We start from the raw sequence: 13,529 nt of genomic DNA on the forward strand, positions 1-13,529 counted from the left end.
CTCTAGACTGACTTCAACCTTTAACTATATACTGCCTGCAAGATTTGCTCTATAATGAATGGTCCCTCCTCCAGTATACTTCCTGCCTGTCCTTATGTAGGCCTAGTGATTTCATTCCTTCTGCATTTCTTGCCAGATCATCCCATAGGCTGAATCTACCTTTCACCCATGAAAGACATGCCAAGTCTCCTCTATGTTGAATTCTTCATCCTCTCGTGCTCATTCTGCCAGGTCCTGCCTTAGATTGTATGCTTGCTCCAACCATACACTTCTTGCTGATTCTCCCCAGGCTGTCTGCAACTTACATAATGTGAATTCTACTGTTTTCTTCCCTAGGCTGCCTATATCCTCCAAACATGTACCTCATGCTATTCTCTCTTAGGTTAGATGCCCCAAACAATTATCTTTGTCCTGAATATTTCTCACCTTGGAATGGAAACTCACTAGAATCATACCCTTCCTTCCTACCATATTCTCCCATAGGCAATCTGTACATTCCACCCCTCCACTCCTCTACTAAATCTTATCTCTGGATGCTCCCTCTACCAGTGGGTTTCCTGTTGTGACCTCTCCTGGTCTGATCATTTCCCCAACCAAGATGCTCCTGCTGAGTGCTCCAGTGGCCGATACTTTCATTCCCAATGCACTTCCTTCCAGGTCCTCTGCTAAGGTGACTGCCATCTGCATTCATACATCTCCGACTGTTTCTCCTCCTAAGACTACATCCTTAATTCTTGCATTACCTTTTTGGTCTATCTTTTGGCCAACTTTCACTGAATTCCTGAAGATCCTCCCATGACCCCCCCCTAGGCTGGCTACACCCTACAACTGTGCACATCCTGCCATATCTTCCACCTTCGCACTTCCTCTGAGTTTTCCCCTAGGCTGGCTGCACCCTTCACCCATGAAGTTCTTATCAGAGGTTTCTTTAGATGGACCCCACCATCTACTCAAGTACCTTTTACTGAGACTTAATGTGATAGTTAACTTTAATGTCACTTTGACTGGGCCAAGGAATTCCCAGATTGAAACTTACTTCTGGGTATGTCCCTGAGGCTGTGAGATTACTGTCTTTAGTCAGTGGGCTCAGTAAAGCACATTGCCCTTCTCAGTGTGGTTGGTCATCATCCAATCCATTGAAGACCCAAATAGAACAAAGACTGAGGAAGGATTGTCCCTTTTCTTGCTGCCTCACTGCTCAAGCTGGAACATCTCACCTCATCTTCTCCCCTACTCAGGCTGGGATTTAGACCATTGGCTCCTCTACTTCTCAGGCCTTTGAACTTGGATTAAGATGCAACACTGGCTTTCCTGGGTTTCCAGTTTGCTGATGGCAGACCAAAGACTCCTCAGCTCACATAATGACATAAGCCAGTTCCTCATAAGAAATATTTGTTTCCATATATACACCACCCACCTCCCACACATACATAGAGACAGACAGACAGACAGACAGAAAGTTTGTAGAGAAAAGAAAATTAGAAGATAAAAATTTTAAAAATGTACTTTACTCCTCATAAGGTTCATCAAGTTCAAGACACCTTTATAAACAATGATATCACCCATATAGTTCTTCCCTGAAGATTGGAGATTCCTGGGAATTTAATCATGTCAATGCAGTATTTTTTGGTGATTAAAGGAAAATGAGTGACCTTTAAAGATTTTCTTAAGAAACCAAAAGAATTGCTGCGGCTGCAAGTAACGTGGCCTCTAGACTGGGACGATAGTGTCCCTGCCGCCTTGGTCCGGGCCCAGGACTCGACTGAGGAGCCATGGTGTGGATCCAGCTGGGGTGTCGGGGGCTAGGCACATGATAAAAATGAAGGACATGGACACCAAGACAGAAATTTCTTGGTTCTTAGAGAATTTATTTTGCCACAAATAATTGGCAAATGAGATCTCGCTGTGTTGCCCAGGCTGGCCTCAAACTCCTGGGCTCAGGTGATCCTCCCACCTCAGTCTAGCCCAGTGTTGGGATTGCAGATGTTAGCTACCATGCCCAGTCCAGGATTCTTTTAAAATTCAAATCTGATCATGCCTCTACCCTTATTAGAACCCAATGCCATTACCACTTACATCACCATACATCTCTCCAGCCACCCTGGCCTTCATTCAGGCCTTTATATTCTCTTATTAGTAATTAAAAAGAGAATCTTATTTGACAGTTCTTTGACAAATAATTCTGTCTACAGAGGGGATCTTGCCCCAGAGACCCCGGCTTGGAGTGGAATGTAGGGCCATGTGTGGGAGAGCCTGCTCAAGTGCCACCTGGCTTTTCCCTCCTTAGGTGGAGACTACTCATGGAAAGGAACCCCCCTGATGGCATGGGCCCCATGCATGTGCCTTTGGGGCATGTTGTGGCCAATGAGAAATGGTGTGTGTCACAGCTGGTGCAGGAGATGCAAGGGAAAATTAAGCTCATTTTCGAGGCTGGCTTGACACCAGACTTTTAACTGTCGAACAGATGGTATGTTCTTTATGTCACTGAAGCTGATTTGGTGACAGGAAATGGCTACAGAAAGAGGCTTATTCAGGTTAGAAATTCCAGTAATCTTCAAGGAGTTATAGTTGTTGAAAAAATCTGGATGAGTGAATAGTAATTCCCAGCCTTACAGAATTTTACTGTTCTGAACCTTGGAATGGTGCTGCTTCCAGTGGCCAGCCAGATTAAAGCATCCTGCCTCGTCATCCAGTTGGTTCAAGAGCAAACCATAGAAGCCAGTAAGAACTTGCTTCTTAGGAAGAAACAAGCTCTGCTGCTGTTTGAGCCATCACTCCTTCGAAGCATGCAGCAGATCCCAGGAGTTGGAAAGGTTAAAGCTCCGCTTCTGCTCCAGAAATTTCCAAACATCCAGCAACTGAGTAATGCTTCCATTCAGAAACTGGAGCAGGTGGTCAGTCAAGCAGTGGCACAGCAGATCCATGCCTTCTTCACACAGCCCAGGTGAGGGCTGGCCTCAGGGACATGGTGTCTTTTTCCAAGACCACAAACACCAGGATCTTGTTTTCAGCTTTAAAATCCAAGGAAAAGAGCCAGGTGTGGTGGCTCATACCTGTAATCTCAGCAGTTTGGAAGGCCAAAGAGGACAGATCACCTGAGGTCAGGAGTTCGAGACCAGCCTGGCCAACATGGTGAAACCCTGTCTCTACTAAAATTACAATAATTAGCCGGGTACAGTGGCAGGCATCTGTAATCCCAGCTATTTGGGAGGCTGAGGCATGAGAATCACTTGAACCTGGGAGTGATTGTGCCACTGCACTCCAGCCTGGGTGGCAGAGTAAGATGCTGTCTCAAAAGACAAAACAAAACAAAAACAAAAACAAAAAAACAAAAAGGATTTCCTCTCGCAGCAACTAGTGAAAGATGAAGTGAGGCCTGAGTGAATGGAGCTTGTGAGTCATCCTGCCTTGGTGTCTGAGTTAAGCTTTTGATGTCAGTAGGCTGCAGAGGGTACTGCCTTCATTCTTCTAAGATGAAAAAGCTGGTGGGATCTTCCCAGGAGAGTCAGAGACTCTCACACTCAGTAAAAAGCCAGTTAGGGCCAATTTTAATGTGTGACCTTGACCTGCAGCTATCACAGAAAGTGCCTTCTAAAAAGCTTTGGTAGTGGATGTGACCATCTAAAGGAAACAAATGTACAAGGAAGCACTGTGTATCCTAAGCCCCTTGTTCCTGGTGTCATAGCTGCTGTTCTTCAGGTCTGGCCTTCATATACCTATACTGCGAGGGCTGTTTCCAATGTAAATAAATAATTGCAAAACAATTTTTAAAAAAAGAAAGGAAAAAAAAACAAAAAGAAGTTAGAAAGAGACAAATTAGGGCTGTGAGGTGGATACTTTATAATTTCCCATCAAAACTCACAAAATTGCTGTTATTTGACAAGAATGAACAAGAGCATTGTCATTGTGATGGTTAATATTGGTGTCAACTTGATTGGACTGAAGGATGCAAAGTATTGTTTCTGGGCGTTCTCCTTTAATTTTAAGGGTATTAAAATTTGAGTCAGTGGACTGGGAGAGGCAGACCCACGTTCAATCTTGGTGGGCACCATCTAATCAGCTGCCAGCATAGCAAGAACAAAGCAGGCAGGAGAAGATGGAAGAGCAGATTTACTGAGTCTTTTGACCTTCTTTCTCCCATGTTGGATACTTCCTACCCTAGAACATCAGACTCCAAGTTCTTCAGCTTTTGGACTTACACCATTGGTCTGTCAGGGGCTCTTGGGCCTTTGGCCACAGACTGAAATTTTTTTTTTTCTAATTATATTTTAAGTTATGGGGTACATGTGTAAATTTTGCAGGATTGTTGCATAGGTACACATATGCCATGGTGGTTTGCTGCCTTCATCCCCCCATCACCCACATCAAGCATTTCTCCCAGTGTTGTCCTTCCCCAACCTCCCCACCCCCCGCTGTCCCTCCCCTAGCCTCCCACCCCTCAACAGACCCCAGTGTGTGATACTCCCCTCCCTGTGCCCATGTGTTCTTATTGTTCCACACCCACCTATAAGTGAGAAAATGCTGTGTTTGGTTTTCTGTTCTTGTGTCAGTTTACTGAGAATGATGGTTTCCAGATTCACCCATGTCCCTACAAAGGACATAAACTCATCACTTTTTATGGCTGCATAGTATTCCATGGTGTATATGTGCCACATTTTCTTTGTCCAGTCTATCATCAATGGACATTTGGGTTGGTTCCAGGTCTTTGTTATTGTAAACAGTGCCACAGTGAACATACATGTGCATGTGTCTATAATAGAACAATTTATAATCCTTTGGGTATATACCCAGTAATGGGATTGCTGGGTCAAATGGAATTTCTATTTCTAGGTCCTTGAGGAATCGCCACACTGTCTTCCACAATGGTTGAACTAATTGACACTCCCACCAACTGTGTAAAAGTGTTCCTATTTCTCCACATCCTCTCTAGCCTCTGTTGTCTCCTGATTGTTTAATGATTGCCATTGTAACTGGTGTGAGATGGTATCTCAACGTGGTTTTGATTTGCATTTCTCTAATGACCAGTGATGATGAGCATTTTTTCATATGTTTTTTGGCCTCATAATGTCTTCTTTTGAAAAGTGTCTGTTCATAACCTTTGCCCACTTTTGAATGGGTTTTTTTTCTTTTCTTGTAAATCTTCTTTAGTTCTTTGTAGATTCTAGATATTAGCCCTTTTTCAGATAGGCAGATTGTAAAAAATTTTTCCCATTCTGTTGGTTGCCAGTTCACTCTAACAATTGTTTCTTTTTCTGTGCAAAAGCTCATAAGTTTAATTAGATCCCATTTGTCTAGTTTGACTTTTGTTGCCATTGCTTTTGGTGTTTTAGTCATGAAGTCCTCTGTGCCTACGTCCTGAATGGTTTTGCCTAGGTTTTCTTTCTTTCTTTTACGGTGTTAGGTCTTATGTTTAAATCTTTAATCCACCTGGAGTTAATTTTAGTGTAAAGTGTAAGGAAGGGGTCCAGTTTCAGCTTTCTGCACATGGCTAGCCAGTTTTCCCAACACCATTTATTAAACAGGGAATCCTTTCCCCATTGCTTGTTTTTGTCAGGTTTGTTGAAGATTAGTTGGTTGTAGATGTGTGGCATTGCTTCCGAGGCCTCTGTTCTGTTCCAGCGGTCTATATCTCTGTTTTGGTACCAGTACTATGCTGTTTTGATTACTGTAGCCTTGTAGTATAGTTTGAAGTCATGTAGCGGGATGCCTCCAGCTTTGTTCTTTTTGCTTAGGATTACAGACTGAAGTTTAAACTCAGATAGATGCAACTTCTACCCAGGCACTTACTGCCATATTCTCCACTAGGCTTGGTGCTCTCTTCACCCATGTACTTCTTCCTAGATCCCCTTCTAATCTGGCTTATTGAAACATTGATGCAATACCCTGGTGTATCTTCCTCTAGAGTGCCTGCACCCCATAATCATGGACCTCTGGTCAAGTCCTCCTCTTGCTTGAATGCTTCTTTTACCCATGTACTTCCTGTTAAGTCTTTCTGGAGGCTGCTTTCAAATTATACTCATGCACGTCCTGTCAAGTACTCCCTTAGGCTAAATTCTTCCTCAACCTGTGAACTTTCGGCCAGGTCCTCTGCTAGCCTGGATGCACCCTGTATTTCTATACCTCCTAAAATATCCTCCCTGAGACTAGATAGATTCTCAAGCCATGCACTACCTGTTCATTTTTACCTCAGGCTAGACTATCCCTTCACCAATGCACTTTCTCCTGGTTGCTCCACTAGGCTCACTACACATTCTACCTTGGGACTTCACAAGTCCTCTCCCAGCCTGATGCTTCCTTCACTAATGCAGCTCTTCTCAAATCCTCTCCTAGTGCATATTTTTACTCCACTGATGTATGTAATATTCTCCCTTTAGTTAGCTGAACATACCACACGTGTACCACCTACTAGGTTTTCCCCTTTATGGATTCTTTCTTAGATTGTGTACCTTCTGCCAAGTCCACCTCTAGATGGGGTGCAGTATTTCCTCATGGACATAATTCTGTGATTTTTTTCTAGATTGATTGGAATCTCCACCATGCACCTTCTGACATTTCTTAACCTCAGTTGGCTGGACCCTCTACCATGAACATCCTGCCTGATGTTTTCACATTTATTGATTTGCATAAGTTGAACCAACCTGACATCCTGGGGATGAAGCGGACTTGATTATGGTGAATTAGCTTTTTGTTGTGCTGCTGCATTCAGTTTGCAAGTATTTTATTGAGGATTTTTGCATGGATGTTCTTCGAGGATATTGGCCTAAAGGTTTTTCTTTTTTTTTCTTGTGTTTCTGCCAGGTTTTAGTGTGAAGATTATGCTGGCCTCATAGAATGAGTTTGGGAGGAGTCTATACTCAATTTTTTGGAATAATTTCAGTAGGAATGGTACCAGATCTTCTTTGTATATCTGTTAGAATTTGGCTGTAAATCCCTCAGGTCCTGGGCTTTTTTTGATTGGTAGGCTGTTTATTATTGATTTGAATTTGGAGCTCCTTATTGGTATCTTCAGGGAATCAATTTCTTCCTGGTTCAGTCCTGGGAAAGTGTATGTTTCCAGGAATTTATCCATCACTTCTAGTTTTCTGGTTTGTTTACATAGAGATTTTCATAGTAGTTGCTGATGGTTACTTTTATTTCTGTGAGATCAGTGGGAACATTCACTTTGTTATTTCTAATTTTTTTGTTTGAATCTCTTCTCTTTCTTTATTACTGTATCTAGCTTCCTATCTATCTCATTAGCTTTTCTAATATATATATATATATATATATATATATATATATATATATGATGGTTTTTCATTCTTGATTTACTTCAGTTTAGCTCTGATTTTGTTTATTTCTTGACTTCTGCTAGCCTTGGGGTTGATATGTTCTTATTTCTCTAATTCTTTCAGTTATGATGTTATGTTGTTAATTTCAGATCTTTCCAACTTTTTGATGTGGACATAAGTGCCATGAATTTCTCTCTTATCACTGTCTTACTGTCTTAGCTGTGCTGTGGAGATTCTGGTATGTTGTAGATTTTTTTCTCATTAGTTTCAAATAACTTTTTTATTTCAGCCTTAATTTTATTATTTACCCAAAAGTATTCCAGGATATTTTGTTTAATTTCTATATAATTGCATGGGTTTTGACTCTTTTCTTAGTCTTGACTTCTGTTTATACAGTGCTGTGATCCAAGAGTGTATTTGGTATGATTTTAGTTATTTTGCATTGGCTGAGAATTTTTTTTTTTTTTTTTTGAGATGGAGTCTTGCTCTGTCACCCAGGCTGGAGTGCAGTGGCGTGATCTCAGCTCACTGCAGCCTCTGCCTCCCGGGTTCCAGCGATTCTCCTGCCTTAGCCTCCTGGGTAGCTAGGATTATAGGTGCATACCACCACGCCCTGCAGGGGGTTAATGGCACCCATGTAACAGTCTGGCATCTTTTCCACAGGGCTGCTATGGTATGCTGGGGGCACACTCCAGTCTCTGGTGGCCTTGAATTTTCCAGTACCTGGAGGTATTGCTAGTGAAAGCTGTGAAATAGTAAAGATGGCAGCCTGCTTCTCCCTCTGGAAACTCTGCCCTAGGGAGGTGTGGATCACCTTTTAAAATCCACCTGTAGGCCGGATACCCTGGTTGGGGGGTCCCATTCAGTGAGGAGAAACAGGGTCAGGGACCCACTTTAAAAAGCAGTCTGGACATGTTTTTTAGAGCAGCTCTGCTGTGATGTGGTACCATTCCACTCCCAGTCAGCTTAGACTCTCCAAAACCTGGAGGCCAAAAAGGTTAAGTTGCCCAAACAGCAAAGTTGGTGGCCCACTTCTTCCTCTGGGAGCTCTTTTCCAGGAAGGTTTCAAATACATGTTGATAGGAGAACCGGTGGTAGTGGTTGGAGGCTCAAGTTGGGAGGTCTCACTAAGGGAGAAGGAATGGGATTGGGGACACACTGTTTTATAAAGCAGTCTGGCCATATTTTCATAGAATAGTTGTGCTGGGGAATCCCTTCTGTTCCCAGTTAACTAGGACTCTCCAAAGCTCAAAGACTGGATTGGCTAAGTCATCCAAACAGCAAAGATGATGGCCTACTCTTCATCCTGGGGGCTCTGTCTCAGGGAGGTGCAACTTTGCTACTGCTGGCTGGTTGGAATTCCAAAATAGTCAGTCTTTTCCTGTGAGGTGCCATGGAAGTGGGGCCTGCAGAATGACACTGCTCAGCCCTCTGGGTTTAGCCTCTTTCCTAGGGGTATATGTATGGGGGTATAACCTTCTGCTTTGCTGGAGTTGTAGCTACTCTTGCCAGGAAACCTGGAAAGCGCAGCTATTGAAGGTTTCTGGGCCTCTATGTATGCCTGAGTGGCTGCTCCGCTAAGACTCTACATAGTTCTGTGTGTCAGACAGAAGGCCCTGGTGGAGTGGGTTTATGAGAACATTTCCTGATCTAAGTGTTGCAAAGATCTGTGGGAGAAGCATGGGTTCCTGGGGTTGCACATTCACTCACCACTTCCCTGAGCAGGGGAGGTTCCCTTGGCTCTGTGTCTCTCCTGGGTGGGTTAACTTTCTGCTTTTTCTTTTCTCTGTTGGTCAAGTTGTTTCCTTGATTAGTCCCAGTGCAGATACCTGGATGTTTCAGTTGAAGGTGCTATATTTAATAACGATGTCTGTTTCTGTCTGTGAGAAACACGCATACTAGCTGCTTCTAGTCAACCATCTTGACCACCTCCCACAACTTTCATTTGTATAATTCCTGTCAGATATTTCCTTAGGCTGGATGCAGGTTCCTTTTATGAATTTCCTTCCAGTTTTTTTTTTCCAGCTGGCAGCACAATCCATGAATACAATTCCTGAAATAACTTGTCATAGGGTGAATGTGCTATCCACCTGTGCAATTACTGCCTCACCAACACCCCTTCCAATAGCTCTGCTACACCCTACAATCATGCATTTCCTGAAGGGTCCTCCCCTAAACATGTTTCATCTTCCAGGCTTGCACCTTTCATGCAACATGTCTAGAGGAGTCCATGCTTTAGCTTAATGCTTCCTTTACCCATGTGGTTTATTCTTTGTCTTCCCCTTTGCTGGTGACACCTTACATATGCACACCCTGCACAGACCACTGGTAGGCTGGTTTTTCCTTAAACCCATGGACCTGGTCCCAGATCTTCCTATAGGCTGAATTTTCCCTATCCCTGTGAAAGTGTCCCAGGACTTCTTCTAGGCTCTTTGAATCAGCCTAACTTAAATATTTTGTGAAATTCTTCATTATATTGTGTATTTCATCCATCCATGCACTTGCTGTGGTCATTCCCTAGGCTGATTGAATTCTGCACCCCTGTATTTCTTGCCTTTCCCCAATAATAGTATGGATGTACATGTGACACATAGACTACCTGACATTTTTTCACCTTGTCTAGATTCACATTTCACCATGCACAACCTGCCAGAACCTCCTTTGGGCTTGTTACACTCTCCATAATATACCTCCTTCTAAGACCTCCCTTTGCCAGGATGCCTCCTACATTCATCTCCTGCCATGTACTACCTGATGAGACTTCCTTTAGGCTTGGTATACCTCCTACTCATACAGTTCATGGAGATCTTTTCCTACTTTTTTCCCTACCTTTCCTACTTCTTTCTACTTTTTTAGTCTTCCTGTGCCTTCCACTAATACAGGTCTTCCCATGTTCCCCGTAGACTAATGCTCACTGTAGACATATATATCTGGCCAAGTCCATCCCTAGGCTGCCTGTACTCTTTAATAATCCATCCTCTACTCTGCCCTCCTTGAGTCTGATTGTTTCTACCACATACGTACTTTCTGCTGGCACCTTCCTTATTCTGACTACACTCTCCATTCATTCATCTTATGCCACATACTTCCAAAGAATGAGTAGTTTCTCCATCTATGCACTACCTGTCATCATCTCCTAAGCAGGTTACATCCTACTTTCATGCAACTCTTGATGATTCTTCCACTTAGAATGGTTATCTCATCCCCTCATTCACTTTCTACTGCATCCATCTTTAAGCTAGCTGCATCCTTCCCTCATACACTCTCTGCCTGGTCCTCTGCCAGAACAATTGAACCTTCCACCAATGCATCTCCTGCTAGATTCTACCCAGATAGGCTGCAGTCTTGCCTGTGACATCCTGATGACTTATTCTCAAGACTTGCTCCTCCTTCCACCCATACACTTTCTGTCAAGACCTCCTCTTAGAAGGCTGTACCCACAACCCATTCAACTTATTTCTTCCTTTTGTTTGAGACAGGGTCTCACTCTTGTCACCCAAGCTGGAGTACTGTGGCATAATCATGGCTCACTGCAGCCTCAACCTTCCAGACTCAAGCAATCCTCCCATCTCATAGACACAAGCAATCCTCCCACCTGAGCCTCTCGAGTACCTGGAATGACAGGTGTGTGCCACCATACCCAGCTATTTTTATTTTTGCAGATATGGGATTTCAACATGTTGCCCAGGCTGGTCTTGAACTCCTAAGCTTGAACAATCCTCCTGCTTAAGCCTCCCAAAATGCTGGGATTACAGACATGAGCTACCATGCCTGGCCCCTATTATTTTCTTATAATGGATGCTCCCACCACCCATGCACTTCCTCCTGATTGTTCCTAAGGCTGGCTGAAACTACCTGTTCCAGGTTTAGAATGGTTGCTTCCTGCATGTATACACTTCCTCCAGATTATTTGTATTAGGATGGGAATCCCTCCAGCCCTGCCTCGGCTGATATGTCTTTCCATACGGTGGCACACCCTCCACTGATACATCTGCCAAGTTCTCCCTTAAGTGGGATGCTGACTCCACATATATACTTCCTGCTGGATCCTTCCCAGAGGGTGACTGCTTTCTGCATCCAAGCAGCTCTCACAGAGTTCTCCCCTCAGCTGAATACTTCCTCCAGTCATGTACTACATCCAGGTCTTCTAAAAGGATGACTGAATCCCACATATACGCACCTCCTCCTATGTCAGCGCTAGGATGGCTGCATTCTAGACCTTGTACTTCCTACAAGATCTTCCACAGTGACTGCATATTGAAACCCTGCACTCCTCCCATTTATTACATTAGGCTGGACGTAACATCCTTCCGTGCATTACCTCCAGAGTCTGCCCTGGTCTTGATTCTCCTTCCAATAATGCATGGCCTGCTGGGTCCTCCCGTAGGCTCACTGCAGCAAAACAATAATGCCTCTTTTTTTAAATTGTACTTTAGGTTCTGGGGTACATGTGCAGATCATGCAGAATTGTTGCATAGGTACACACATGGCAATGTAGTTTGCTGCCTCCATCCTCCTGTCACCTACATCTGGCATTTCTCCCCATGTTATCCCTCCCTGACCTCACCACCCCACCCCCAGTGTCCCTCCCCTGCCCCCCCAACAGGCCCCAGTGTGTGATGCTCCCCTCCCTGTGTCCATGTGTTCTCATCGTTCAACACCCACCTATGAGTGAGAACATGCAGTGTTTGATTTTCTGTTCTTGTGTCACTTTGCTGAGAATGATGGTTTCTAGATTCATCCATGTCCCTACAAAGGACACGGACTCATCATTTTTTATGGCTGCATAGTATTCCGTGGTGTATATGTACTACATTTTCCTTGTCCAGTCTATTGTCAGTGGGCATTTGGGTCTTAAGACTCTCCTTAAACTGAATGCTTCTGAATGCTCTGACCACATTCTCCCTTAGAATAGCTGAAACTTAAATCCATACTTGTACAGCACATTCTTTCCGTATTTTCTTACATTTTCACCCACACATCTCCTGTCATATTCTATGCTATTCAAGATACTCCCTCCACCTATGCACCTCCTACATCAATATACCCTAACATGTATGAACACTCTACTCATGCATGGCCCTCAAGTCTTCCTCTTGGCTAGATGCTCCCACCATACATGCTCCTGTTGTGCCCTGACCTAACCTGTCTGCAACATCCTTACTATCCTCCTCTAGCCACAGCTTCCCATGGGCTGGATGCACACCTCACCACCCATGCACTTACTGCAAGATTTTCTCCCAAGATTGACAGCTTTCCATACCCATGCACTAAATGCAGAGTCTGCCTACCTGTTGGCTGGAAGCTTCCCCAACTATGTACTTTCTCCATGTCTTCTTCTAGCCTGACTGCACACTGTACCCAAGCATCTCCTAATATGTGCAGCCCTAGCTTGACTGCATACTCCTACAAGGTCTTTCTCTATACTGATGGCACTTTCAAACATGTACATCTTTGCAGTTTCTCACTTCCATCTATACACTTCCAGCAGAATCTCTCCTGAAAGGTTGCTGCTTTCTGTATCCATACACCTCTTGCAGAGTCCTCACCGTGGCTAGATGCTGCATCCTACAATGCATCCCATCTTAATTCTTCCACCAGTTCTGTCTGTCTGTCTATTTATCCATCTGTCGGAGACAGGGTCTCACTTTGTCACCAAGGCTGGAGTGCATCAGTGTGATCTCAGCTCACTGCAGCCTCAACCTCCTGGGCTCAAGCGATCCTTCCACCTCAGCCTCCAAAGTAGCTGGGACTACAGGTGTGTGCCACTATGCCCAGCTAATTTTTATTTTGTAGAGACAGGGTTTGACCATGTTGCCCAGGCTAGTCTCAAACTCCTGAGCTAAAATCATCTGCCTGCCTTGGTCTCCCAAAGTGCTGGGATTACAGGCATGAGCCAATGCGCCAGGCTTTTCTCCATAGTTCAGCTGCAGCATTCTTTCCATGGCCCTCTTGCTGCCACCTCCTGTAAACTAGCTCCACACTCTACTTACTCACTTCCTGCCCCTCCCCTGCCTGCCTCAGGCTGCCTTCAGTCTTAACTCATGAATTTTCTGAGGATCTATGTTCAGGCTGAGTGTTCTTTCCAGTCTTGTCTTTTCTTTATTCTATGCTGGCAAAACCCTTGAGCAATATACCTACTGCCAAATTATCCACTGTTCTGGATATCCATGCACTGCCACAATTTTTTCCCTTAGTCTGTATGCTGCTTCCACTAATGCATTTCCTTCCAGGTCTTCCTCCTAGCCTGGATACACC

The 13,529-nt window shown here is 44.1% G+C and overlaps 1 pseudogene; it reads left to right on the top strand.

Moving 5' to 3' along the window:
• The first annotated feature begins 2,300 nt into the window (after positions 1-2,300).
• On the top strand, positions 2,301-2,948 carry LOC101053917 (Fanconi anemia core complex-associated protein 24 pseudogene; annotated as a pseudogene).
• Positions 2,949-13,529: the final 10,581 nt, after the last annotated feature.

The sequence above is a fragment of the Saimiri boliviensis genome, chromosome X, assembly GCF_048565385.1.
Source record: "Saimiri boliviensis isolate mSaiBol1 chromosome X, mSaiBol1.pri, whole genome shotgun sequence".
Classification (NCBI taxonomy): Eukaryota; Metazoa; Chordata; class Mammalia; order Primates; family Cebidae; genus Saimiri; species Saimiri boliviensis.